The sequence below is a fragment of the Canis lupus genome, chromosome 5, assembly GCF_011100685.1.
Source record: "Canis lupus familiaris isolate Mischka breed German Shepherd chromosome 5, alternate assembly UU_Cfam_GSD_1.0, whole genome shotgun sequence".
Taxonomy (NCBI): domain Eukaryota; kingdom Metazoa; phylum Chordata; class Mammalia; order Carnivora; family Canidae; genus Canis; species Canis lupus.
Window position 1 is genome coordinate 74,804,676 of NC_049226.1, and position 24,022 is coordinate 74,828,697.

General features: G+C 40.8%; 1 long non-coding RNA gene across 2 annotated transcripts; it reads right to left on the reverse strand.

The window, feature by feature from the left end:
- Nucleotides 1-14,971: 14,971 nt before the first annotated feature.
- On the reverse strand, nt 14,972-21,447 carry LOC106558849. 2 transcript variants are annotated; one of them, XR_005358940.1, is made up of 4 exons: nt 21,351-21,447; nt 21,029-21,202; nt 18,763-18,830; nt 14,972-18,193 (listed from the first exon to the last, which is right to left on the reverse strand). It is a non-coding gene; the product is annotated as an uncharacterized LOC106558849 (long non-coding RNA). The 2 variants fall into 2 exon arrangements; XR_005358939.1 differs by having other exon boundaries at nt 21,029-21,446.
- Between the last annotated feature and the right edge of the window lie 2,575 nt (nt 21,448-24,022).

The following is a 24,022-nucleotide window of genomic DNA, read 5'->3' on the forward strand; positions in this document are numbered from 1 at the left end:
ATCTTTGTTTCCACGTATTTGAATACATTCCTAGTATATTGACTTTCAGATACTGAGTACATACTTAGGAAGTATACATAACATACATAAATCTTGCATCGTACACATATGCACGTACAAATTCCTTGTTATGATCTCCTAGTCAGGAGCCAGGAGACACTTGGCAACCTAGTGCTGATGTTGAGAGTTGGCACTGACAGTCTTTCAAATCTCAGTCATTCCTCCCATTGTCAGAGTTGAGGAGTGAAGTGACACTTAAGGTATCAGGACATGCTTTTCTGATTATTTGCCCTGCTGGAAAGAATCGGTGCTATTTTTTGGATGCATAGACCCAGCTCATCTACTGTCTTCCCAAGTCTGGTTTCTGCCAGGGACCAAAGTGGACAGAGCATTCTTTTGAGGATCGCTGCTCACTGGTTTCAGAGAGGCGCTCTTGGGACAATGGTTCACCATATTTTATCGTGTCAGAGCTTCTTTGGGACATCAGAGGCTTCAGGTTTCATTAGCCTCTGCAGATACAGAGGTCCTATAACAGGCTCAGTTCCATTTTAGGGACTGGGGTTTTCCAGCTTTCCAAGCTTTGTTACATGAGGGTGTCCTTCACCAGAATGGGAGGGTGAAGATTTAAGGCCCGATAAAGCAGAATTACAGATAGTGTGTAGTATGAACACACATCAGCTCTGATAAAATCTCTAGGAGCCAGTTCTGAGTGTGGTGGACGTGGGCTCATGAAGACTTTGTCAACGCTCCCTAATAAGAGGCTCTGAAAACAACTCATCAGTAAAACCATTTATATACTTAAATTTTAACGAAGTCAACTATAGATAGGGGCCGTGGCCCTCCAATCAGTTTCCTTTTAATCTATAGTCTCTTAAGTCCCATCACGTGATGATCTTATTACTTAATATAATTTATCACCATTTCCAGCCTCTGTGTCTGCTTTGGTCTAAATATTTTTGTTCCCCCAAAATCCCTGTGAGGAAACCAAACCCCTGAGGTGATAGTATTATGAGGTGGGGCCTTCCGGTGATGGTCAGGTCCTGAGGGTGGAGCCTAATGAATGGAATTAGTGCCTTTTTAAAGGAGAGCCCAGAGCATTTCCTGACCTCTTCTGCCTTGGCAAACAGTGCAAAGAAGTAGCAGTCTGCAGCCCTGGAAGAGGGATCTCACCAGAACCTGACCATGCTGATCTTCCAGTGTGGACTTCCAGCCCCTAGAACTGTGAGTGATACATTTGTGTTGTTTAAAAGCATCCAGTCTGTGGTATTTTGTGACAGCAGCCTGAACAGGCTAAAATAATGTGCACAGCTATATAATTTCTCCTTTTCCTCCTTTACATTTCTTGTTACAGCACTTTTCCTGATAGAAGCATAAGACCTACCTTCTCACCATCATTAAGATTCCGCTTCTCTCTGTGGGAGAGAGCAGGGTGAGAGGGGCCACTGGGGATTCAAGCAGTGGTGCTTGAGGATGGTGGCATCCCTTAGGCCACCACTCGATTTAAAAGTTAAAGCATTGTTTCAAATTGTCAGATTCTCTTTTTCTCACGGGACAGGATGGTATTTGCACAATCTTTCTAGGACAAAAACTGATAAAATAGAAATGTATGGTATTTGCTAAATAAGATTGTTTTGCTACTGACATGTTTGTCAGATGAGCCCACGTGGAATGTAGGTCTGTGCTCTTCGTGTCTGGAGGGATTTGCTTCCTGGGCATGAGCTGGTACCACAGCAACAGGCATCTTCTGCAGTGGCAATAAAGTGAGTGTGTGGTCGACAGAGCAAGCACGTCAGTATAGCTGTATTCTGCAGGTGCCTGGCTAGAGGAGCCACGAGGGTAGCCAGAATGTTACTTGGGCATAGAACCTATGCCACAGAAAATGTTCTATCCTGCTTTTTCTTCCACATTCTTACCACATTGTCTTCAGCAAACCAATACTTGGGACCATTAAAAAATTTCAATCTACAGTTTTGTTTTCTAGTTTTGTTGAGAAAAGTTGAGGTTTCTTTTTTTCATATCAGAAAGGATATTCCCCATTTATTTAATATTTTACATTTACAGAGTACACATGTCCTCATGGGCCTTCATATATCTGGAAAAAGAATTTCCTTTTGAGTTTGTGGAATCATAGTTTTTTTCTTGAAGGGAACTGTACCAAACTCCACCTTGCCAGCAACTTCCAAATACCCTTCGATTTAAAATATCTTGTATTCATTTATAATTTTCTATCTCCCCAAATCCGTTGAGTACTTGGCTTCATGATTTTCTTTCTTCCTACTACCAAACAAACATGTTTTTCGTTTTACCATTTTGCACACATTCCACCCAATACTTTGTCTTCCTATCTTACCAATACCATCTTACCTCAACTATCCTATCCTGAACTAAGATCCTCGATTCTGTTATTACCAGTGACTATGCAATCTCAAAAAAAAAAAAAAAAATCTCTCTGACCTTCCAGCTTACTCGTAATGACACCTTCACCCCATTGAGAACCCCTTTACTCAACCATCTCCTGCCCAAGGAGCTCAGCATTGATTGACTGAGCACACTGGCCTCCTGTCCTCATTTCTAGCCAGATGTGGTTTAGTTTCTACTGTCCATTGTTCTAATTATGCTCTCATATTCTCTCCACCTCTTTTCCCTTTTTCTAGCTCCATGATACTCACTGGGCAGCTCCCCTCCTTGGTTAAAAAAGTGTTCCCCTTACTCTGTGTCTGTAACTGGGCAGCTCATTGTGGCTGAAGGTAAGAGCTAGCTCATCCTGACTGGTCTCACTTGAATTAATGACCACTGACTTCAGATTCTTGTGGTACATTTCCCTTTTATTTGATTTTTCAAATTACTGTTGTCTATAGTTTCACAGAAAACAGAAGTAAAACTTTAACTTCAGTCTTCTGCAGGAGGACTAATTTAACAGACCAATTTAACAGTATTTTTATCAAAAAATTATAAAGATTCTACAAATAATTTACAGCCAATATGAGTTCATATAACTTTATTGCTATGGCCTGTACTTTCAACGTCCATTATTGATTATTTCAACAGAGCTTCAAAATGAAAACAAATAGACATTAATTAAAAATGACTCAATGATTTAAAAATATATGACTTGCCGTTCCAACTATCTAAAATTAACATCTAGGCTATTACACTGGAGGAGCAATTATGAATGTTCGAGTGTAAAGTGGCACACAGAGGCAGCACAGACTTATTTTTAAATCAACTTAATTGTTAGCAGTAAAACAAAGTGAGAAGAGAAGACATTTTTCTTCCACACATAGAGTAACTCTAGTATTCTGTGCCATTTCTTGAATGGAGCAAATGATTTTAGCGTCCTAACAAAGAGAAACCCACCAACTCCCATAGATGACTAGTGCCCCCACACAAAATGAAGGACACTGATGACACGTTCTAGATGAAGGCATCTTCAGATCAGCCTGGGCAGACTTGCTCCCTCGATAATGAATGGAAAGGGAGGCACTGAAGTTATCCAGGGGAAGCATCAGAAAACAGGCACAATGAAAAGTATTGGAACTGTCTCCAGGCTTGTCTTTGTCTTCAGATCCTGGGTTTCTTCATCCGCGTTTCACTGGGTGTTACTGTTCAAAACCAAGCAGCATAGAAACCAATAATTTGTTTTGTTCTATGCCATACAAGTCTCTAAAGATTTTTGTGAAATAACCTTAAATTCTGTGTGTGTGTGTGTGTGTGTACACACATATATATAAAACATGGAAAGTGAAAATAGACTTTTACAGGGGAATCAAAGAAATAGCAAAACACAGATGAAGGAAAACCACAAGATCAAAAGGAGAAGAATGAAAAGATTCACAAGAGAGGATACAAAAGTTAACCATGGATAATCAGATGAGTTCAAGTTAGAAATAATAATTTCAGTAACATTTATTCAGTGCACATCTAATTCCCAGTGCTGTTCCAGGACTTCATGTGGATTAATGGATTGAATCTTGACTATGGCCCTAGACATAGTTGAAGTTATTGTTCCTATTACCAATATTTGTTTTTTATTTTTGTATTTGCAAACTTAAATTGTGCCCATTTTATTTTTTAATTTTTATTAAGTAGGGGCTTGAACTAATGACACTGATATCAAGACATGAGCTAAGATCAAAGCTGGATGCTTAACCAACTGAGCCACCCAGGTGCCCCAATGTTTTATTTTTACAAACACTTTGAGTGTAGCTGACACGTGTTGTTATATTAGTTTTAACATACAATGAAGTGATGCAGTTTTTCTACTGACTATACTATGCTCCATAAGACAAGGTAACACTCTTTTTGGAGAGGGCACAGTGTATTCATGATTTATCATGGAGAGTAGAACATACATTTTGGAATACATTTTTGGCAGTGAACATTGAGAGACTTAAGAATAATTGACCCACTAATTTTCAGCTAAGTCAGCTCTCCTAAGAGAAGCAAGGTTTTATAGAATCAAGTTTCCATAATTTGAAAATATCTAAATTAATATAGCATAACAAGTCAGAATTTAATGCAGGCTTGAAAAAATCATGAGGCTTCAGAACAATAGAAATTGGTGAAAATGTATGCAGGAGAATACAAAAATAAACAAATTTGAAAAGAAAGAAAAATCACAGGTACTTACTGATTCCTATTGAGTAAATAGGGATGCAAATAATCATGATAAAAGACAGGGAAGAAATAGAGCTGCATCTTTTTCCATAGATAGTGAAATATGGTGAATTTGACACCATTTTCTCAGTTGCCAAACTTTCTACCATTGAGTATCAGGTCTGGTGGGTTACATGCATCAGTGGTCCCTGGTATCCAAACTTTTCCAGAGTGCCTTCCCACAGTGAGTCTGGCCTCAAATGACTTGCTTTAGCACGTGGGACAATAGGAATTGAGATGCTTGAAAAACATTAGTGCATTTCCAAGTTCTCCTGTGCTTATCTGTGATCACCATGGGAACATTTCCCCAATGGGGATATGAAGGAAGAGAATGCATTCATGCCAGCCTTGGCCATCCTAGATCTGGAATCTTCTAGCCAACAAGCCAGCTGCCACAATTGCATGAGCTTGAACTCCCCACTCTGAGACCTCAGTGTGTGGGAATTAACTAATGTATGCTATTTACCCCTTTGATTCAGAGTAGCTTGTTTTGCAGTGAGTTCACTTACCAGGGCAGGGGCGGGATGGGGGAGGGGGGCATGGTTTCATTCAGATTTCAGAGCTTCACTGAGAACCAAACCCAGGTTCAAAGGCATCTCTCATCAATAATGATATATATGAGATACTCCATGACTCATTTTTCTAATACCCCTCTATGTATGTGTTCCAAGGTAACCTGGCTTTGTATCCTCCATATATTTAACTAGATACCTCCACTAATCTTTTCCAATTCCTGTATTTGTGATTAGATTCTTTCTTAAACCCCACCCACCCACCCACCCATCCAGCTTCCTCTGATAACTTGAGCTTAATGTTAGAGAGCTTCAGGAAATTTTGAACCCTTTTCTACTTGAGCCATCACTCCATGATTCCCATCACACTCCAGTGAGCTGAGATCCGAGTTTCAAGTGAATCTCGACCGGGTGACTGATTTCCTTGACCCGCATTCATTCATAAAGAGCCCCTGATCCAGCCTTCATACCTTCTTGGTTTCTGCTTGACTTCTGCAGCCTTGTTAGACTACTCAGGTATTCCATGCCATTTGTCTGTTTACTACCTACCTGTGAAGTATTCATGTCGTAGGCAGTGTTTCTTTCTATACACTTTGGGTATGAAATTTAATGATACTTCTTGTTTCCAAAAAACTCTGATTTGAATAGAAATAGGTACATAAGCAAATAATTTTGAAGCAATTTGTTGTTAATAGTCAAATCAAAGACCTTTATAAAAGGCTGTCTTTGACTTAAGCCTGTTTTCTACCTTTCCCAACCCATTGATAGGGGTGTTGGGGATGTGTGGTGGGAAGGATACTTAGATGGCAGAGCGCAGTAGCAATCGCCATGCCATCTTACACAGTGTGCAAAGCTCCGTCTCCCTGCAGCTGAGATGTGTGTGCTGCTCAGAACAGGGTCATCTGTAGGGGTAATGGGAGTGTCAGGCATGCATCATGATACTTGATTGGCTCCAGCAAGAATTAATCATTATCCAGTTATGAGAAGAGAGTGTAGAAGTCAGCTAACACATCCAGGTGTGTGGAGGAAGCACACAGGTGGTGTTCACAGAGGGCAACAGTGACCCGTATCTCCTGGCTCTACTTTCCGAGTGCTCATAAACTAGAGTGCCTTGCTGACTCTTTTAGCCTTTATTTATTTTATTTTTGTAAGGAGGCTGATTTGCATCCATTTGGAGGGAAAAATCACCCAAGTCAAATTCTCCCAGAGGCACTTTTCAGAGCACGCCCATTAGGTGCTCTTGGGTTCAGGGTGAATAAAACTCATTATGACCCTTCCAAAATTCATTTCACAACTGAATAGCTGTGTTTCTTATCACTACATCAGGAAGCAGTGAAATCCCAAAAGGTCCAGATTGTTTCCTTCAGATCGGTTAACTCGGTAGACGGTATATGTGTGTGCATCCTAAGCCCAGCTGATGTGCTGAGAGTGTGGTTTGGGCTTCTCACCACAGAACTTTACGTACATGTGGATAAATGGCTGCTTTCATTTGGACTTTCTACCCTGGTTTATTCTCCAATGTTTTGGAGAAATGTTGGAATGTATCTCACTACCCAGAATTGTGGCTTTAGTGTTAACACAGTATCTAGCTTGCACACAGTTGGTTCTCACAAATTAGTTCTTAAATAAAATACTTAAATACCTAACTCTGTGATTGGGTTAGGTTGATCAGATAGACAAATTAAGATAGCTTAAAACATGTATAAAGGTTGTAAAAGTATGGTGCTGGACAGTGCTAAGTGTGGTCCCCAAGTGACAGCATCAGAATTACCTGGAAACTTAATTTGTCTGATATTTGAAGGATTCTTTCCCATTAAAAAAAAAAATTCACAATCCATTTTAAACATCACATTTGGTCAGCTGAAAATTTTCCATATTGGGTAATAGGAAATTGTTGTTGATCTGATTTGTGAAGATGGTATTGCAAATGCAGGGATGTGCTGGAGCACATTTATAGAACAGGATTATCATGATAAATACACCCAAGTGAGATAAAATGGAAAATCTGAACTTTAACCATATACACATGTTTTTAATGGCTTTAATTAAATAGGACATAACAAATGAAAAAAAATGACGTGAGTACAAATCAAAGTGAAATTTTTTTTTTAGGATTCTAAAGGAAAGTTAAAGAATGTCAAATTAAAATTTAAAAATTGTATAAGCCAATGTATTACCAATTTTCTTGCTCTAAGTTCACCCCTAATGGCAACAATCATTAATGTTTGCCCATCCTGTGTTATTCCAAACCTCCCCTCAGAATCCCTCCCTAAGCCTTCTTCATCTCCATGACAACGACGAAGATATTTGTTGCACTCCCTGGTTTGGCACATGGAGGAAAGGGAGATGAAAAGAAATTAAGTAACTTGTTCAAAGGCTTCTTAACTAATAACAGTGCAGTTAGGATTCATGATAAATTCTGAAATCAAGTTGTGATTTTGTAAAAAAACAGACTCCCTATAGCATACATCTGAAGGAAACTGCTTATAAATCGCTGCACTTATGGTCTGAATGCAGGGCCTGTCAAGAGCTGTTTTAGACAAAAAACATGCATACCCATGAAGCTTACTGGATGGGGGTTGAGAGTAGATGGGTGGAGATGGGATGAAAGATGCAAAATAAAGCCCTTTTGAAGATGAAGTCTGGGAGGTACCTAGAGAGCAGGTAGATGTTAATACCTAGAATCTGGGGGGTAAAATTGGCAGCAAAATGCTACAATTTTTGCAAAGGGGTACTAGGTCACTTAAACAATTACTAAGAAGGAAATAAAATGCCTTACTGTGGTCTCAAAGATCCTACACCATGTGGTCCCTTCCTGAACTTTTTGACTCCTTTTCCACCTCTCTTCCTCTATCCACTAGCCCTAATTCCTTCCCTGAGCTGACCATACTCCTGCCTCAGGGCCTTTGCACTTGTTCTTTCATCTTTCCTAATGACCTCCATGTTGGTTTTATCCCTAACTATAACATTTTTTATGTTATAATAATATTGTTGTTTTTATTTTAATGCCAAATCATTAGCTTCTCAAACATAGAAATGTAATTTATATTTGTATATTGATCTTCTATAAATTTTGCTAAACTTAAGAGTTTTAAGAGTTTTTTTGAGTGCAGATTTTATAGAGTTCTCTATATAGGTGTGTGCATTTGAGATCATGTATATTATTACTATTTTTGATGCTGTGTTCTATAAATGTCCGTTAGGTCAAGTTGGTTAATAATGTTGTTCAACTCTTTTCTTTCCCTCCTGATTTTCTGTGTACTTTTTCTATCAATTATTGAGAAAGGAGAGTTTAAATATTTGACTATAATTGTGGGTTTGTCTATCCTTTGCAGTTCTATTAGTTTTATCTCCATGTGTTTTGAAGCTCTTTTATTAGTTGGATAATGGTTTAAGGTTATGTTCTCTTGATGCATTTTTCATTATGACTGCTTTATCATTATGAAATGACCCTCTACTGTCCCTGGTAGATTTTTTTCTCTAAAATCTACTTTGATATTGTTTTCCATACTTTTAATTATAAAATATTTGTATCTGTATACTTAATGGGAGTTTCTTGTAGGTACCCTGAAGTTGAGTCTTGCTTTTTTTTTTTTTGTCCACTCTGTATTTAATAGCGTGCTTATTAGACTACTTACATTAATGGATTAGTTGTATATTTGGGCTTAAATTCACCATCTTGCTCATTGTTTTATATTAGTCTCATCTGGTATTTGGTGTCTTCCTCTTTTTTAACTTGGGTTGTATCTTTATGTCATGCAGTCTTCATTGTCAGTTTATTAGCTACAATCACTTCTTTTATTATCTTACACGTTGTTTAGGGTAAATAATGCAAATCTTTACGTTATCTCAATTTGTCCAAGTGATAAACTTTTTAATTTAATTTAATTTTTTAAATTTTTTTATTATTTATTTATTTATTTATTTATTTATTTATTTAATTTTTACATATAATGCAGGCCCGTTTTGGCTCTCCCATTTCAGAGACAAAGCTGAAAGAGCAGTGAGGGGATATGTGAATGGTGAGAACACTTGGTTGGGGGCTGACATAGAAATTCTAGTCTGCTGACCAGACTCCATGCTTTTCCTGCAGTATAACACTCAAACGAGTGCCCTAGTATACTTTCGTTGGAGAATACCAACTCACCACAACTGGAAGCACTAATGGGGAAAAAAAGTTGGGATTACTTTTTTTGTTTAGGAAAATAAAGGTTTTAAACATCCCATTAGAAGAGCTCTAAAATTTCCTTGCAGACACCTTGGGTTAGCATCACACATGAGCATCAGGTAAGCAATTGGAGATAGATTTGTGAGCCAGCTTTTCATTTGAGACCCTGGAGCAGAATTCGGATTCCTTTGGCTTTTTATATTAGTCACTCTGGGAGAGCAGTTCACATCCTATAAATCACATCCAAACTGACTTGTAGGGTTGTCTGGAGTTGTATTTACTCATCTTATTCTGTGTGCCAGAATTAAAGGATATCAGACTGTCAGCATGGTACGTATCTCTATTTGGGTCCAGTTATGTAAAATTGAATGCGAGATGCACCTTTACTTCTTGCATTTGTAACATAAGGATTGCACAATTAATATGTTAATATGCTCCATTTGGGCAGATCAGATTTCATGTTCCCTACATCATGAGAGGAAAAGAGAAAATACTTTCTTTTTTTTAAAAGATTGATTTATTTGAGAGAGAAAGAGAGTATGTATGGGGGGAGGGGCAGAGGAAGAGGGAAAGGGAGTCCCAAGGAGACTGCGCTAAGCACAGAGCCTGACATGGGGCTCCTCTCGTGACCCTGAGATCATGACCTGAGCTGAAACCAAGAGTCAGTCACTTAACCGAGTAAGCCACCCAGGTGTCCCAAGAGAAAATATTCTATTAATGATACAAATCAACATGTCATTGTTGCTTTTTAATACTAGTAAGGCATAAATAGGAACCAATATTTATTAAAAATTAAAATAATTCAATGTAAGTTACTGATTAAAATACTATTATCCTCTAAACATTAATAGGCACCTACTTTAATGATGAACACAAACCACCCCAGACCACCCAATGGAAAAGAATGGGCATTATGACAGAGTCAACATGCTGAAGGGAATGACAGTGACTTTGAAGTGACACAGACTAAGATGAAGTGGTAGAAGCAGATTCAGATCTCAGTTAAGATTAACATGATTCTGTTGAGTTTCAACGTATTGGAAAATAAATCCTGGATTGGTTGATGTATTAGGATATAATGTGACCCAGAAAGCTATATGAGAAGATGGTATGTCAAGCAGGATTCAGGAATCAACAATGTGATGGAGATGGAATGGTTTTCCAGTCTGGATGTCTACATTTTCAAAAGATGATGGAAATGAGTAGAAACTTAAAATTTTGTGAAGTTCATGTGGTTTAACCCATGTAGATGTCAAGAATGTCTCCAGTTAGTAGAGCATTTGCTTCACTAGAGAGTTTGGGGGAAAGACATGCAGGCAATATGTTCAATGTGGTGGATAGAGCTGTCCTCAAAATGATATTTCTCTAATTATTTGGCTTACCTTCAGCCTCAAAACGTATTTTTCCCTTTGCCTTCATGTCTTCCTGTCGCCTGGGCCCTACCCTGTGTGTGAGTCCTTCCGACAGCTTGCTGTGTCAATATATCTCCCTTCACACAGTAATGCACTGTTTTCTGCAATCAGTGGAACACCTGCCATGCTGGACATAGACGAAAGAAGACCCTGTCCTTCCTCACACAATGTTGAAACTGGATTAGTGGGAAGAAATGCTTAGATTAATAATTACAATGTAGGGGGAAGGTTATAGTTGGTGTAAGAGACATTTGAAACCTCTGAGGGTAGAATTCAGAAGAAAGTAACATTGGGTTACGAGGGGATGTTGAACACATTTATGGAGGCAGCGGCATTTGAAATAATACTTGAAGAATGGGCATTATGTCGCAGGCTGGGAAAGAGGTCCAGAGGTGGAATATGGTGAGCAGAGGAGAGGCACGATGTTCTAATCTTGGGGAGAATGGAATGATGGCTACAGACTGAGTGTTTCGACACAAGCAGTTATTACCCAGCCCCCGTGCATGCTCTTTATTCATCCTATTGGCACCAAGGACTCCTGGTTATCATCAGATATAAAGCCGACCTAGTAAGATAATGATACTTGTTCTGATATGGCTCATTCATGTCTTACTGTGAGTACCATGTTCCCAGTGACTCACAGCTTTTTTGCAGTTCACTCCCACTTGGGTCAAGGTTGGTGTCTGGGACCAGTCTAATACAGATGAGAGGATGGTGTGTCCCTTCTGAGATGAAGTTACAAATAACTGCTGCTTGGTTGTGTACTTGCTCTCTTGGATTGCTCACTCAAGGGAAAAGTCAGCTGCCACATCATGAATAGCTCTAGGGAGGAGCATACATAGTGAGGAATTGAGGCCTCCAGCCAATAGTCACATGAATGGCCTTAGTAGAAGATCCTAAAAGCCCAGGGGAACCTTCTGATGATCAGCATCCTGGCCGCCATCTTGATGCCCATCCCATGGGAGACCCTGAGTCAGAACGCCCAGGGACACTGCTTTTGGATTCCTGATCTTCAGAAACTGTTAGTGTTTTCTTTTTCAGGTGCTGAATATTGGGGTTATTTTGTTAAGCATCAATATATAACTAATGCAATTCCCAATGTCTGTATATATAAATGATTATTGGTAAATATTTAAAAGAATAAATGGGATGTTCACTAACCTTTTATACTAGGGACTATTTAAAAAAAAATTAGATCTAAATGTATAAGCTTCTACCTAGAAATCAAATTATGTTTCAAGAATTTTTAAAAATATGATTTACAGTCATTGAATAGACTCTTTACTTATTTACTCAACAGGTTAATCCCTGACATTCAAATATTGCTGCTGGCTGCAGGTTAAGATTGAATTTTCAGCAGCTGCTCTGTCCGTATAAAAGGCTATGATTCTATTTTTGTTTATGATATATGATTTTTATTTTATTTTCTGGAAGCAAATTAGAAAAGAAATAGTCCATAAAAGTGTTAATTCTCAGATGCAAAATTCCATGATAAATATGCAAACATGATCTATAAACTCAATTTTTAAAAAATTATATTTTATTATATTTAAAAGTTCATTGCTAGGAGGATTTTTTTTTAAGATTTTATTTATTCATGAGAGATAGAGAGAGGCAGAGACATAGGCAGAGGGAGGAGAAGCAGGCTCCATGCAGGGAGCCAAGGCGGGACTCGATCCCGAGACTCCAGGATCATACCCTGAGCCAAAGGCAGACACTCAACTGTGGAGCCACCCAGGTGTCCCTGAGGATATTTGATTTAAGAACTTAAATAACATTTGTAATCATCACAGAAAAAGGGGGGCACCAGGTATTACTCTATGTGAGTCTTCCTCATTCCTTTAACTTTTTCAAAGAAATTACTTTCTTAGAGAATGTTAAGTCTCAAAACAAATTGAGGGGGAGGCATAAAGATTTCCCATATACTCCCTACCCATCACATGCATGGCTTCTCCCATTGTCGGTATCACCCTAGGATGGTACATGTGTTATAACTGAACTTATATTGACATATCATAATTACTCATAGTAGGAAGATGACATGAGGGTTTATTTCTGGTGTTGGCCATTCCTGGATTTGGACAAAAGTAGAATGATATCATGATAGCCTATGTGGTATTTTCACTCCCCTGAAAATTCTCTGTGCTCCACTAATACATTCCCACCCCATCTGAAACCCTAACAACTGCTGTCTTTCTACTGTCTCTGTAGCTTAGCCTTCTCCAGAATGCTTCTAGTTAGAGTCCTAGAGTATGTAGCCTTTTCAGATGGGCTTCTTTCACTTAGAAATTCTTATTAATACAATCCCTGATGTTCCTCTGTGGCTTGATAGCTCATGTCTTTTTGGTGCTGAGTAATATGCCATGATCTGGATGGACCACAGTTTATCTACACCTGCTGAAGGACATCGTGGTTACTTACAAGATTAGGCAGTTAGGGATAAAGCCACCAACATATCATATCCGTGTTTCCGTGTAGACATATATTTTCAACTTCTTAGGGGGAAATTCCAAGGAGCAGAATTGCTGGATCGTATTCTAACAGTAGGTTTAGTTTTGTCTTCCCAAGTGGCTGCCCTGTTCTCCCTCCTGCACCTCCACCCTGGTGATGGCTGCCCAGTCCTGTTGCTCTACACCCTTGCCAGCATTTGCTGTGGTCCTTGTTCCGGAATGTCGCCATTCTAACAGCTAGCTAGTTGTACTGCCTTGTTTTAATTTCCATTTCCCTGATGAAAAATTGAGGGAAGGTTTTCCACATGCTTATTTTCCATCTGTAGATCTTCTTTGCTGAGGTGTCTCTTAAGGTCTTCAGTGTATTTTTTAATGTTGAGTTTTAAGAGTTCTTTGCAGATTTTGGCAAACAGTCCTTTTTCAGTGGTGTCCTTGGTCAGTATTTTCTTCTAGTCTGTGGCTTGTCTTCTCATCTGGATATTGTCTCAGCAGAAGTTTTTAATTTTATTTTTTATTTTTATTTTTTTGAATTTTTTAATTTTAATGAAGTCTAGCTTATCAATCATTTCTTTTAACCCTTTAATTTTAGGTGCTGAGATAGTGGCTACAAATGTGTTTTTATAAGTTGTCCACTTAATTCAGCAGACAAACCCTAAAGTGATTCCCAGTCCCTGATGTTCCTGCCTTTGTGCAGGGCCCTCTCCTCAAGTCTAGGCAGGGCCTTTGCTGGGCTTCTGAGCAGACGCAATGGGATGTCATTCCTGAGATTACATTAGATTGTAGAAAATTCTGTTAGAGCCAACTGGAGCTAGAGCCTCCCCTTGTGAACCTGATGAAGTAAGTAGCCATGTGTGTGAGAAGCCCCTGAGGTGAGGAAGGCTTCTAGGAAGGGTGGGCAGCCCCTAAGACCTTGAGGCAGCCTCCAGCCACCAGCCCGCAGAGACCTGGGCAGTCAGGCAGCTGCAAGGTGTGTTCCATTCTGACAACAACCCAGATGAGCACGAAGCACATTCTTCCCACTGAGGCCTCCAAGTGAGAATACAGGCCTGCGGGCCCTTATTTGCAGCTCTGTGAGACCGTGAGCAGAGGACCAGCTCAGCTGTGGCTGGACTCCGGACTCATGGACATTGGGAGAAAATAAATATGTGCTGTTTTAAGCAGCTAAGTTGGTGCTAAATTGGTACATAGCTAGAGAAAACTCTAGCTTTGTGATTGAAGTTTGTTACTCATGTTCTTAATCTTAATAAACCCACTTGTGTCTTTGAAAGTAACAAATATTGACTAAAAATAAAATTCCTAAAAATAGGTCATTACAGTGGTAAATCCAAATCTTTTTAATTTTATTTAATTTTTTTTATTTTCCATCTTATTTTTTTTAAGATTTTATTTATTAATTTGACAGATCAAGCAACCACAAGCAGGGGGAGTGGCAGAGGAAGAGGGAGAAGCAAGCTCCCCACTGAGCATACGGCCCTATCCCGGAACTCTGGGATCATGATCTGAGCTAAAGGCACACCTACTGAGTTTAACCTACTGAGACACCCAGGTGCCCCAAACAAATCTTTTTAAGAGCACATTTCTTCTTGTATGTTTTTAATAACCCTCTGTGGGGAAGGGGTGCATTGATGAATTTTTCCTTCCCTGACGCTAAATGGCAATCACCTGTATAACACATAGGCACCTGTTTGATTATTTTATATATGCAGGAAAACGATAGGAAAATGGGCAGGCAGGGCCATTTCCTGTTGGTCACTCGTGCATTTTATTGCTGACAGATGTGCTCCGTGCCCGGTAATAAGTCACCCCTGTGTGGAGTGAGTGGGATCCATTTCAACCTGGTAGAGCCAGCTGGCTCCTGTGCTGTGGGAAGGGCTGACCGGCGTCCGTAGATCAGTTTCCTCCTCCCTTAGCTGCTGTCTCCACGTGCGGGTGTACACAGAATGGCCGCACTTCACAGAATCAAGTCACTGTGATGGCCAGTATGCGACCCTCACCTTTTTCCTGTCCCCTACCATGTCATGCACAGACTTGCCATGGCAAAGGTAAACAGGAAACCACCTCAGATGCTAGAATCCACATGCTCTGCCTTTGTGAAACGTCCAACATACACTTATCTTGAATGGAAAGACTTTTCTCATCTGCACTAAGTCTCTCTAGTACTATTTTCCATGTTTTCTTATTTTCCATCTATATATTTTTCTGACCTATAACCGAGCAGTATCCTTCAGGGCAGTAATAGATTTCCTTTTTTTATTCTCAGCCTAGAGTCTGGCTTGTCTTTCCGCTTCTCACCAATTATTCAGTTGCTACTGACAGGTGCTAACTTTGTTCATGCATTATTTCAGTCCGTTCCCCTAATAACCTTATATTTTAGATAATACTCTTATCTCCGATCTACATGGGAGGGAATGGAGGCTTAACAGATTAAATGCTTGAAGCACTTGACATTGGAAAGGCAGCTGGAAAAAATTTTTTTAAATATAAAAAGAAAGCAAATGCAAGGTACATTTTTAAAAAGAAAATATATATAGAAAAAATAACATGACACAGAATTTTGAATGAAACATATTTGTTGAACAACACATTTTGAGGGTCCTAATTGAGGCTCTGATAAGACTGCAGGTATATTGAACGTGACCAGATTATGGAAGAAACATTCTGCTTCCCAAATGCTCTATATTGACGGAAGTGTGGCCTGAGGGCCTGGAGCTGTGGGAACTCACAGTGAGGAGCTGCCATGTAGGCCCAGCTGGGCTCCATGCACAGCTTTGTAGATCAGAATAGTGATATTATTCCAGAGTTTGAATAGGTAGAGGATGGGAAACAATTCTTGTAAAGCAGGGAAAAGTGTGTGACTGTGGGAAAGTGAGAAAGTGTAGTTGGGGCAAATTTCAAAATAAACACAGAAATTAAGTCAGAATATGGGGAAAATTCACCGAACATTTCTCTCCTTGAAAATCAACACCTTGACCCTAATCTCCCCCAGGCTGAACTGAGCCCCATTTCCACCCCAGACATGCTCATTTGCTTGAGTTGTTAAGATGACTAAAATAGTTGAGCTAAAAACACAGTTCCCAACTGATTAGATAAAGTCTCCAAAGTTGCCCTCATTCTTCCAGGTTGTTTCATTTTAGCTAGGTACATGCATGGTCCTTGTGAGCACTAAGTACCTGTGACTTGAGGAAGAATTTATGGTTGGCATTTATCAGGGTGTCTTCTCCAAGGCAGAGACCACTAAACGTAGCATGATCTTGATAAGTACTTGCAGACCAGTGCTGAGGTGGGGGTGGGGGACAGGAATTGCACAGAAATAGTTAGATTGGTGGTTACTTCTTGATGAGAGAAGGAAGGAGAGTGTTGAGAGCCCAGTTGGGACCCGAAACCAAGACATCTGGGTTGTATACATTTTATCCTATGGTCAGGAGCAGCCATCGGAAGTTTCCTTGAGCAGCAGACTGGTCGTGAGCAGGGTCCCTCTGAAAAATTGAATGGAGCAGGAGATTGAGGTTGGGAGGATGATGTTGGAGTCTAGTGTAATAGTTGAGGGGCCTGCCCCAGGCAGTAGGAAGAGGAAGAATGAGAGGATAATGTTCAGGTCTAAGGCATAAGGGATATTGGTTCAATTCTAATTCCTTCTTTGAGCAGCTCTAAAATATGAAAAACAAGTGAGTCGTTCTGTTATTTTTATTCTCCAAAGGAACATCCCGTTACTTTCTTTTGGTGGCACCTGTGTTGAGTTGGGGTGTTTTGGTACAGACGTCATCCATGCTGTGTAGCCTCTCCCTGCGCCTGCTGGGGACTCCTGTTTGGGCAGAGAGCCGTGAACAGAGAGGGGTGCTCGCATGCTGGTCCGACGGCCCGGGCTCCAATCCATGCCTTCCCACCTGGGGGACCCTCCCTGATCTCCCTGCTTCAAGACCTTGGGTGGTTTGTGGTAGTAGGAGCATAGCACAGGCACCGTGGGGATCGAGGACCTGACCCCCAGCAAGTGCCATGCTCGGTAACCTGAACACACTGTTGTTGCCAAGGCATGTGTTTGTGAAGTTCTGATCACCGCATTCAGTGAGCAAGCCAGCCAGCACGTTGCCTCCCTGATTATGGTCTACCTCTGTGCTTCATGTTCGAAAATATTGGCCTTGCGATGATCTGGACAATGGGGTCTATTAAACTTACTTTCTTAAGAACAAAATTGGTATGCATTGTCCATTTTCAGTGAAAAAAAAAGATTCACTTACTTTATTTTGAATAAGAAGAAAATTTCCACTCAATGGAACTATAAATTTAAGTGAAAGAATACACTTTGGAATTTACAATAGATAGCAGACTGTGTTCCTCATCTTCCTGAAGGTGTGAAATTGTAGTTAATTGCTTTGTTCTCAATTTTAAAGAGCAAAGAGTTCATAAATAATAAGCTTGAGTGGCAGTTTGCAAAGGCTCTAAAACCCCTCAATGTGTTTTTCATTGCCAAAGATGTAATTCTTCTGAGTGTTGATTATTCCCATGAATTTTAAAATATTTTAAAATACTCTACAGAGACTAAACAGAGGAAAATTATCTTTGAATTCCCTTTGAATAGAGCTGGATGTGTCAATGAGAAGCATACAACCTTTGGTTTCCTGTGACACACTCATCCCTCACCTAGTTATAGAATTTCTTAAATATGTAGAATCTTATGGTGAAATGTAAATAATGAATTACTGCTTCTTAACTACATAATGATAAAATTTTCAAAAATTGTGGATTAGCTACTATATATATGTGTGTGTGTATATAATATATTTGGAAAGAATCTTTTCTTCATATCTGGCAGCTATTTGCCCATTGAAATTATCAATCATTGGGGATCCCTGGGTGGCGCAGCGGTTTGGCGCCTGCCTTTGGCCTAGGGCGCGATCCTGGAGACCCGGGATCGAATCCCACGTCGGGCTCCCGGTGCATGGAGCCTGCTTCTCCCTCTGCCTGTGTCTCTGCCTCATTCTCTCTCTCTCTCTGTGACTATCACAAATAAATAAAAAAATAAAAAAAAATAAAAAGAAAATATCAATCATTAATAAGAGATTATATTGTTTACTCACTATCCTAAATCGTTCTGGATTACAAATTTTCACCAGTCATCTTAAAATAATTGCATGTGTATTTAGTGTTATACTATCCTTAAAATAAAGATTCAGTAAATACACTTCATACTGGCCCATTCCCACCAAAACCCAGCACAAATGACATCATGAAAATCATGCCCATTTGAGGTACATAAAATTCTTTGCAACACTTCACCACCATAAGATTATTTGAAAGTTTCAAGGCACTAACTCTGCCTGGCCCTATTTGTTGTATCATTTTTCTTTCTTAAAGACAGTTTTGCCTCTAAAGAAATTCCATATTAAGAGTGTTAACAGAATCCTCTTTTTAGTGGCTGCATGTTGAGCAGATAACAGTAGCAGCAAATAAATATATTAGCAGAGTAACGAAGCCAAGGCACAACTGAGCAGTTGTTTTACTAACTCAGCCCCCAGCCCTGGGAGCCCGTGGCGGGTAAGTATGAAGATTTGTTACACTGAAGTTACCAAGAATCCTGTTTTCCTCTGGGTTCTTCAAATCCTGCCATCTCCCACACAAGCATTTGGAAGTCGGGCTTGAAAAGAAAGCACAATTCAGGGAGATTAATCATTAAATTGTTAAATTTGTTTCTGAACTTTAATACAGTTTAATCTTATGTTCTGTCTTTGGGAAAATACACAGGGAAAAGTCTGTTTTAGGTGACATTAAACTGCAGTATTTGTGCCACGAAAATCAGGATTTTGCGGTGGGAAGTGTCCAGTACTCAGGTTGGGAACATGGTGTTGGAGTTCCAACTTGGCCATGAAGAAATTTACCTCGAAGTGCTGCCCTGTTTTCATTAGGTTTCCTAGATGAGTCAAATGCTTGAGAAAATGGCTTGTAAACGTAAAGATGCAAAGATGAACCACTAGTTTTCCTTTTTTCCTAATTTCAGACTCTTCGAGGAGCTACTTTGTCAGTTCAACCCAAGTGAAATGAGTCAATCGGAGAAGGACAAACATTATATGTTCTCATTCATTGGGGAATATAAATAATAGTGAAAGGGAATAGAAGGGAAGGGAGAAGAAATGGGTAGGAAATATCAGAATGGGAGACAGAACATAAAGACTCCTAATGCTGGGAAACGAACTAGGGGTGGTGGAGGGGGGAGGAAGGTGGAGGTGAATGGGTGATGGGCACTGAGGGGGGCACTTGACGGGATGGGCACTGGGTGTTATTCTGTATGCTGGCAAATTGAACACCAATAAAAAATGAATTTATTAAAATAATAGCACCATTGGTGTGGGTCTGGGTGGCACTTCTGTCCAAGAGCAGGCATGTTGTTTGAGTGCACAAGTGTGTGTCCCTATTTGGGGAGATTCTTTTTAGGAATCGGGCTTAGAAACTGCTGGTTTTCTGTTCCCTGTGATTCCGTGTCTGGTTTAGGCTGAGCGATCACTCAGAGGAGACCCTGTAGAGTATCGTGAGGCTCAAAAGATGGTTGTACTACGTGATCCCTAAAATCTCTGTGAAAGAAAGCCCTTGGTGACGGAGTATCTCCCACAGGGGGGTGGCGGCTCCAGAGTGACCAGCTGTTGTGACCGCATGACAATTAATTTTATAAACCAGAGCCATGTTGTATCCTCTCTCTTCCTCCACTTGGATCATCTGACATTTCTGCCTCCAGAATAATTGTAAAGTTCGCCCCGTGTGCTTTCAGGGGATGGGTGGCTGGAATGGGAGCTGTGCTCCTTTTGTCAGATTCTCAGCCAAAAACCTTTACCTGACCCCGTTCTCTATCTGTAGTGCTCCCATCATCCGAAACAAAAATACCAACTACTTAAAGGAAGACTGCATCTTTTTTTTTTTTTTTTTTAAACTTCATCTTTTAAAGCTTATTAGCCTTCCCCGCATCCACGACTATCCCATTTCCCCGGGGTACCCGAGCCTTCCCACAGGCGCGTGGCCGTCTAGGCCCTCGGAGGAGGAAGGCATCGTGGAGCCCACAGGCCCCCGCCTGACTTCCCAGAACCTAGAGGACGGTTGGCACAGTCGGGCTCGGTCCCGCGTCCCCTCCTCCCCGGGCCCTCCGGCCCAGGGCGGCGCTGGCGGCAGCAGGAGCCTGGAGCGGCTTCTCCCGAGGGCCCGGGGCTCGCCGGGGCTGGGCCTGCACTTGCACCAGGTGGGGCTGCGGGATCTCTTCCTGCCCTCGGCTGTCAGGCTCCTGTGGCACCACTGAGGACGCAGGGAGGTTAGAAGCTTTCAAATCAACTGGGGTTTAACACGTGTTTCATACATAGCTGTTCATTTATCCGTGTTTTATATAAAATCAGAGGAGAAGGAATTCTGTTTTAGTAGCTGGGCTTCCCCTGCGGGGATCATGTATTCATTCCCTCTCAAAGCAGTAGCGTCCTCTCTCTCTCTCTCTCTGTCTCCGTCTCTAGCTTGCTGGGGTTAAAAGCACACACGACATCTTGATCGGGTCCTCTCTAAGCTGCTGGACCAGTGGTTTAGCACCGCCTTCAGCCCAGGGCCTGATCCTGGAGACCCAGGATAGAGTCCTGCATGGAGCCTGCTTCTCCCTCTGCCCGGGTCTCTGCCTCTCTCTCTGTGTCTCTCATGAATAAATAAATAAAATCTTAAAAAAAAAAAAAAAAAAGTTTAAGCTGCTGGACCAGATCCCAGCCTGCAGGGCACCAGCCCCTGCGCTGCTTCTCTGAGCTCCGCGCCCGAGGCTGTCTGGGCTTCCTTCTCAGTTAGGCCACTGTGGGCCCAGGTGGACCCCATCCTTACCGTGATGCCCGGTGCGCTGAGGGGCGTATTTTCCGACATCACGATCATTCACGGGAGTGGTTGGCTCGCAGCTGGGGTGGCCAGCCTCTCGCTGACCTCTTCAAAGACCTTGATGCCTTCTGTCTCTCTGCTCCGGCTCCTGCTTTTCAGCTCCCTTCATATGTCGCCTGCTGGCTGCAGAGATTCCAGGCATCGCGTAGTAAAGGTGGTGATGAGCCAAGAGGAAAGGAATAGCCTCCCTTGAATCTTTACAGTTAGGTTTAAATGACTCCTCCCTTCCCCCCTCCCTTGGCAGGGGGCATCCTAGAGACCGTGTTTTCACCTTTGTCATGACATCTGCCAACTCTGCTCTGAGCAAAACATTTTCAGAATTTCCAGCAGTTGTTACAGTCCACCGTGGCAGCCTCTGCCTGTCTGATTGTCTGGATGCTCTGACTTACCTCCACAGAAGGAAATCTATTTTTGTTAGTAATGTGGCAACAAAGTTGTATGGCTATGGGAACCTTACTTTTCCCATCAGCACTGTTACTATGTTTTTTAACTTCAGAGACAAGTTGAAATACCATGGTTGTCATAATCTACAGACTTTGTGTTGTAGGCAAGACTGACGGATGGCTGCTAAAATTAGGAGTTGTCTGTGATCCTGAGATGGAGTTCTTTAATGTGGTTTGTGTGGCTTACATGCTTTGCCGAGATATGTCGTATAAGTCCCCAGCATCCTCTCTCTGCATCTTCTCCTCTCCTGAGCATTCCAAACCTTGCAACATGGATCTCACATTGTTACCTATTCCACACTCTGCATCTTCTGGGTACATTTTTGGCACTGAGTGGACCCTGTGTTCCCTCTTACCTCATTCACTTCTGGAGTTTTTCAGATCTCGTCCAAGACATCACCACCTCCTGAAAGCTTCCCTAGATTCCTCTAATTCATCCCCTTGGTCTTTACCTAAACCCAGGATGGATCATTCTATGGCAACACTTCTTGCTTAATAATCCCTTTCCCCCTTGACCCTTAAGATGCATGCGGCCAGGGATCTAGTGTGTGTCAGGCATATGGTAGGTGAGCAAGAAGTAAAGGAAGCAAAGGGTCCCCTTCTGTATCTTGCCTTATCCAGGATTCTTCTCGCCCCACAGCACGACTGTTCCTAGTCCCATTTTTAGCGTTTTCTAATGGGCACCTTACCAAGATGTTTGCATTTTCACAAGTTACTCTTGCAGACCAAAGCCTCTGCCATCTACATGGATATGCTGGGAGTTAAGAGAGCTTGAAAGATTGCTTCTAAGGGAAGAAACACTGACCAGTCCACTCGGAAACTGTCCCCCACGTGGCTGCTTCTTGCTAAGGCCACACCTGATACACTGTTTCTCTAAAGTAGAAATTAACCAGAAGTAAATAAATTTTAATAACTTAATACTATCAATTTATTAATTTCTTTGGTTCACTTAATTCCATATTTAGAATCACTTTTGTGCTTAGCTGTATCTAAAGAACTTGGAGTCTGGAGATGGGGAGAAAAAAAAGAATTTCAGACTTGGACCTTGGCCTTAAGAAGTGAAGAAGCTACTGGGATGACAAATACACAAAACAAAATTTCAATACAATCAAATAATTGCTAGAGTGGCTCACTGCAGAAAGCACAGGGGGAACATATGGTAGGAGCGTCTGTTAGAAGTCCAGGAGGAGGAGAGTGCGAGTTCTCTGCATATTAAATTATGAAACCATCAATTGTTTAAACTGGGAAAGTATTTGAGGTCGTCTGGTTTCTGCTTCCTACATCAAATTCACACTTCTTAAATTAATTTTAAAAAAGTATCTAGAGAGATTATTTGGCTTTCCTAGGATTGCCAAACAGCGTCAGAAGCATAATCACCGCCAAGGTTACATCCAAAAAATCAAACTGGGGGGGCGGGGGGGGGGGGGGCGTAGAAAAAAAGCTCTCATGATCTTTAATTTGTCTTGGGAGTCATGTCTGCAAACTGCCAAACTTTAAAAATCTTCCATTTGTATTCATGGAAAAAAAAAAATCAGGGTGTTTGTGCAGTCAAGGACAATTTACTCTTCCTTTCTACAAGTCAGTTAATAGACCAGAGAAAGTGGCCTTAAGCACTGTGCAAAAAGAAAATATTAGGATTTTAGCCCAGTGTGGTAGAGAAATCTAGAAATCTTTGAAAATGGGTTCAGAGAGTTTTCAAGGCAATTGAAAGCTATGTAATTAAGAGGCTGGTGAGAAATATCTTTCTTGATTACATGCATATATATTTGTTATATATATATATATACACACATACACATCTATAATTATATGTAATATATAACATTAAAATGTGTTTTCTTATTTTTTTTCCTAATTAAATGGCATTTTTTTTCTTAGAGATTTTATTTATTTATTCATGAGACAGAAAGAAAGGCAGAGACCTAGGGAGAGGAAGAAGCAGGCTCCCTGCAGGGAGCCTGATGGACTCAATCCCAGGACTCCGGGATCACGACCTGAGTCAAAGGCAGATGCTCAACCACTGAGTCACCCAGATGTCCCTAAATGGTAGTTTTTAATCCAAATCCTTTTATATTTCCTGAAAGTATAATGTCTAAAGCAAACCTAGGTTGAATGCACACACAAAATTCCTAGCAGGAGGAAAAGTAGGAATAGAATTGTAAGGTGAATCAGGCTTTGGTGGTCTTTTACAGAGTCAGTGTTCTGGAAGGTGAGCAGAGATCCTAGAGAAGAAACTTTCCCTCCATCTCTTTGGTTGAGTAGCTAGTAGAGTTGCATTTCTTTTGTGTGAAAGTTTCACCTTTTTAATACATTGTCTCAGGATAGAGAACTTGTCACTTGGTTTGCTTGGGAACATGGAGAGGTCTCCTTAATGCACTTACTTGGAGGGGCTTCAGCAGTAGGGGTCCTGTCAAAGGCTCTTCTTATTACTTGCTTATTTCCTGCTTCGTTGTTTATTGGCTTAGGAGCTTACTTGAACTAATTCTGGCAAGTCTGTCTC